This window comes from Rhinolophus hipposideros, assembly GCF_964194185.1.
Source record: "Rhinolophus hipposideros genome assembly, chromosome: 13".
Taxonomy (NCBI): domain Eukaryota; kingdom Metazoa; phylum Chordata; class Mammalia; order Chiroptera; family Rhinolophidae; genus Rhinolophus; species Rhinolophus hipposideros.
Window position 1 is genome coordinate 47,025,950 of NC_138059.1, and position 6,000 is coordinate 47,031,949.

The window sequence follows — 6,000 nt, forward strand, 5'->3', positions numbered from 1 at the left end:
CAAATGTTCCTATATCATATTTTCTTACCCCGAATAATATTTCATGGTGTATATATACCACAATTCTTTATCCATTCATCTATCGAAGGACATTTTGGTTGTTTCCATGTCTTGGCCACCGTAAACAAAGCTGCAATGAATATTGGAGCACACGTGTCTTTGTGGATAAATGTTTTCAGATTTTTTTGGTAGATACTCAGGAGAGCAATTGCTGGGTCATATGGTAATTCTATGCGTAATTTTTTGAAGAACCTCCACACTGCCTTCCATAACGGCTGCACCAGTCTGCATACCCACCAACATTATACGAGGGTTCCTTTTTCTCCACAGCCTCTCCAACGCTTGTTACTATTTGTCTTGTTGAAGGTAGCCATTCTGACTGGGGTGAGGTGATATCTCATTGTGGTTTTTATTTGCATTTCTCTGATGATTAGTGATGTTGAGCATTTTTTCATATGTCTATTTTCCATTTGTATGTCCTCTTTGGAGAAATGTCTCTTCAGGTCCTCTGCACATTTTTCAATTGTGTTGTTTGTTTTTCTGTGTTCTTTGTTGAGTTGCATGAGTTTCTTATATATTTTGGATATTAGACCCTTATCGGAGGCACGGTTTGCAAAAATCTTCTCCCATTCAGTTGGTTGCCTTTTATTTTGTCGATGGTTTCTTTTGCTGTGCAGAAGCATGTAAGTTTCATATAATCCCATTCGTTTATTTTAGCTTTTACTTTCATTGACTTTGGAGTCAAATTCATGAAATGTTCTTTGAACCCTAGGTCCATAAGTTTAGTACCTATGTTTTCTTCTGTGCAGTTTATTGTGTCAGGTCTTATGCTTAAGTCTTTGATTCATTTTGAAATAATTGGTCCAGTTTCATTCTTTTGCACGTGACTATACAATTCTTCTAGCACCATTTATTGAAGAGGCTGTCTTTCCTCCATTGTATGTTTTTAGCTTCTTTGTCAAAAATTATCTGTCCATATTTATGTGGTATTATTTCTGGGTTCTCAATTCTATTCCATTGGTCTATGTGTCTGTTTTTCTGCCGATACTATGCTGTTTTGCTTATTATAGCCCTGTAGTACAAGCTAAAGTCAGGGAGTGCAATACCTCCAGTATTCTTTTCAAAGAGGATCTAGTATGAATCCTGCTCAAACCCCTCCTGTCATTGCAGTCAGTTGCGAAGTGCCCTGTCTTCAGGCTCCCTCTGTTTCTCTACTTCAACTCAATCTTTATCCCCATATCTGGGTGTACCTCAGTGGCATGCCTCCACTACCTGGGTTCCCCTTGTGCATCCCCTTATCAGGAATTGTGTCATACTGTGGTCTACCAGACATGAACTCCTAAAGACAGACCTGCCTTTTCCTTTGTACCTCCACTGTCCCACAGGTGTTTATGGGCATTGGATAGAAGTATAAAAAAGATGGGGCCTATGTATGTTCTATGAACTGCTGTCTAGCTCTTTCGTAAATGCATGCAAGCAGCTTATATCTCTTTTGTCAATATATAAATAGTTATAGGCTATTTGGGTATTAAATACCTTTTGTTACAACATATGCATTATTAGGATTAAGCAATAGAGTACATTGTGAAAAAAAATGGACTGTCTTAAATAAATGGAATTAGCAATTACCATGAAATAAAGATACTTACTATCCAATTATTTTCTTAAAATTTTAGATGATTATATAGATGGACGTTGACGCAATTTTTCTATTTTGAGTAGGTATTAATAATGCAATATACAATATTTTTAATTTTTAATTGCATTTTTTGATTATAAGGTAATAGACGTTCACTGAAGTATATTCAGAAGTTTAGGCATTTCTCCAAAGAGGATATACAAATGGCAAATAGACATATGAAAAAATGCTCAACATCGCTAATCATCAGAGAAATGCAAATGAAAACCACAATGAGATATCACCTCACCCCAGTCAGAATGGCTTTCATCAACAAGACAAATAGTAACAAGTGTAGGAGAGGCTGTGGAGAAAAAGGAACTCTCATACACTGTTGGTGGGAATGCAGACTGGTGCAGCCGCTATGGAAGGCAGTGTGGAGGTTCCTCAAGAAATTACGAATAGAATTACCATACGACCCAGCAATTGCTCTCCTGGGTATCTATCCAAAAAATCTGAAAGCATTTCTCTATAGAGACACGTGTACTCCAATGTTCATTGCAGCTTTGTTTACGGTGGCCAAGACATGGAAACAACCAAAATGTCCTTCGATAGATGAATGGATAAAGAAGTTGTGGTATATATACACAATGGAATACTATTCGGCGTTAAGGAAAGATGATATAGGAGCATTTGTGACAACATGGATGGATCTTGAGAGTATAATGCTAAGTGAAATAAGTCGGACAGAAAAAGCAGAGAACCCTATGATTTCACTGATATGTGGTATATAAACCAAAAACAACAAAAGGACAAGACAAACAAATGAGAAACAAAAACTCATAGACACAGACAATAGTTTAGTGGTTAACAGAGGGTAAGGGGGGTTGGGGGTGGGAGATAAGGGTAAGTGGGATCAAATATATGGTGATGGAAGGAGAACTGACTCTGGGTGGTGAACACACAATGGGATTTATAGATGATATAATACAGAATTGTACACCTGAAATCTATGTAAATTTACTAACAATTGTCACCCCAATAAATCTAATTAATTAAAAAAAAGAAGTTTAGGAAATTAAACAAATAAAATGAAAATATTAATATTCTAGTATAGATTCTTGCTGGTTCTCTTAAGGCATTTTGTAAGTGTATCTACATTTATGCACATAGTGTATATATATATATATATATATATATATATACATATACATACATATATATATATATACATATATTAGATAATACACATTGACAATGCTCCTTTGTAAGCTGCTTTTTTTATGTACAACTATCTCATCGACATTTTTCTCACGTAATTAAATTTTTGTCTATATCCTCACTTGTAATGACTGCTTCAAGTCCATCATGACAGACTTCATTAAACCACTTCCTGCCATTGACATTTTGGTTGTTCCCACATTTTTCCTATTATAAATAATTTCCAAAATGAACTATCCTTGTAGTTTAATCTTTTCACATGCATCATTGGTTACTTACTTGGGAAAAGTTTGTAAATATGGAATGTTGGGTTAGAGGCCAGCATAATTTTGAGATATTTAGCACATGTTACCAGGTTACTCTACAAGAAGGCCCGCTATGCCCAATGCATGAGAATGTCAATTCCTTTCCATATGGTGCACACTCTTTTAACTTTTTTGGCCAGCGTCATGGACCATAACTGACCATGATTTAATTTATCATTTAAAGAACTAATCTTATACATCTGTACCTAAACTTTTTATTATAGGTTGATCAAAAATTGACTTCCATGTGAATAACCCTGTTTTATTATTTGATGTTATTTAAAACTATTTTTTTTAAATATTGTAAATAATTTTAGGAAACTTAAGATGATGTTGGTACTTGACTATAAGAATCCATGAGCTCTGTTTAAGAGCTTCCCTGTATATTATAGAACACACCCCTTGGCTATTCTTTATCATAATCTGTCCAATTCATTTCCTTCTGCTAGTATATCTAGATTTCTGGATTCTCTTAATTTCACTACTGTAGCAACTCATAAATGATTTTAACAGTGAAAATTAACTCAACTTTAATAGCAGGGTCATCTGAGTACACTGAGTACCTTTAAGGAAAAGCTTTCTTCCCTCTTACTCTGAGCTCTGTAGCCCCTCACTTCCTGCTGCCAAACTTGCCCTGACTCCTCCTCCTTCTAAGTACTGCCAATTTTTCTCAGCCTTGTCTTTGCCTGCCTTTTGGGCAGCAGGGTTAGGACTATGGATAAACAAATATAATTTGGAAAATTGAGTATAGCCTTCTCACCAACTTCTCAAAGCATTACCTTCCACTTCTCCTCCCATCACTCTGGGAGGAACAGCAGAAAGCAGGCCAGGTCCCTTTGGGAGATGTTAGCATCGCCTTGCAAGCAGTATGTGGAGATTCTGTTTGGGAAACAATCAAGTACTTTTTTTTTTTTTTTTTCACTGCAGGATTTAAAGACTACCACTGAAAACTGGTAGTCCTGCATTCTTAACCTGCAAATATCTTTGGGTACAAGATTGCACTTGTAAGAAGCCAGGCCTGCAATTGCTTTCATCATAAAATCATCCAAAACATTCACTAAGTTCCTACTTTGTGTTAAGCCATGAGGGTTAACAAATTCTAGGTCAGTTGCCCTGCCTTCACCTCTTTCGTGATATAAAATGAAGACTCTACCTCCATGCCACAATTCTATCATCACCTAACACTCTTTGGATTCACTGTGACAGTCCCTTTCCTGCCATTCTTTTCCTCTTCCCCTCAAAAAAGTTATAATATTTTTAATTAAAGGAGATAATAAAAAGAAATTAAAATAATTCTATGTTAATAATACTGTGAAACTGTAAAGACAGACATGTCTGAAAAAGGTTTCTCTGAGCTGCTCCTTAGATTGTCCATTTTTCCTGACTGCATTTTAACCAACTGTGTGCTTTTCCTCATAAAATCATCCCCTAACTCCCCCAGAGTCATCCAGACTAATTGTTAATTCTCATCAAGTATGGCCAAGAAAGAGTGAGAATTGCATTTGACATGGGGAAACTATGTAAGGTACATAATTAAATAGAATTTTAATGTATATATATATGTTCATTACAATTTCACAAATCGTGAGGATTTGTTGGTAACATTTCAAAAAGAGGCAGAAGTATTATATTTGTCTTTTCTGGTTTAGTGGCTGCCCTTTCTGTTAAGAGTGAAACAGATACTCTCTTAAAGTGTTTCCAGTTTCAGTTACCATTGATGAGGAGACACCTGAATACATGCCAAGTAAATCCAAGTCCCCTTCTCATGAGATGTATCTCATGGAAACATGCTCAGTCTCACAGGGGAAGCAAAAAAGGAAGAAAGTCTAACAGTGAAATATCCTGAGTGAAACAAAGCATGCTTCTACATTTGGAATATCTTTATCAGAGTGTCATTACATTGAGCAGCAATTAACTACTCACAGTTTCATCACTGGTAATTTGTGGTTTTCTGTATACCTCATACCTCCTACCTAAACTATCAAAAAAATATTCCCCAGGGCCGGCCCGGTGGCTCAGGCGGTTAGAGCTTCATGCTCCTAACTCCAAAGGCTGCGGGTTCGATTCCCACATGGGCCAGTGGGCTCTCAACCACAAGGTCGCCAGTTCAATTCCTCGAGTCCCATAGTCCCGCAAGCACCCCCTGCAACTAAGATTGAACACGGCACCTTGAGCTGAGCTGCCGCAGAGCTCCTGGATGGCTCAGTTGGTTGGAGTGCATCCTCTCAACCACAAGGTTGCTGATTCGACTCCCACAAGGGATGGTGGGCTTTGCCCCCTACAACTAGCAACGACAACTGGACCTGGAGCTGAGCTGCACCCTCCACAACTAAGACTGAAAGGACAACAACTTGAAGCTGAACGACACCCTCCACAACTAAGATTGAAAGCACAACTTGACTTGGAAAAAAAGTCCTGGGAGTACACACTGTTACCCAATAAAGTCCTGTTTCCCTTCCCAATAAAAATCTTTATAAAAATATGTATATCCCCCCCCGCAAGACACACATCCTTTGTTTATTTTCACCTCCTCCTGACTGGTCAGCCCACACTGCCCCTATTATGTAGCCCAGCTAGACTCACAGAGAGTTCCCTGGGTCACAGGCTTGTCAACTTACAAGGCATTTGAATAAATTGGGTGAACACAGTCCATCCTCCCCTTAACGTGAGTTGCATCTTCCTGTTTCCTGTCTCCATCTCCAAAGTTTTTGTGTGGACTGAGGGGACACCACATCTCAGAGACAGGCAACAGTGAGCCTGAAGATGCAGAATGGCATGCACGTCATTTACAAGTTCTCTCTGCAAGTGGCATCTAGAACTTGAGTCATTTACTCCTGAGAGGACCAATTAGCCCTA

At 37.9% G+C, this 6,000-nt stretch overlaps 1 protein-coding gene across 1 annotated transcript in view; it reads left to right on the top strand.

The window, feature by feature from the left end:
• Window positions 1-5,603, top strand: part of CLXN (calaxin) — a 29,477-nt gene extending 23,874 nt beyond the window's left edge. The window contains exon 7 of the mRNA XM_081070781.1: window positions 4,072-5,603. The gene's annotated coding sequence lies outside the window, so the exon portion shown is untranslated. The remainder of the gene's footprint in view (window positions 1-4,071) is intronic.
• Window positions 5,604-6,000: the final 397 nt, after the last annotated feature.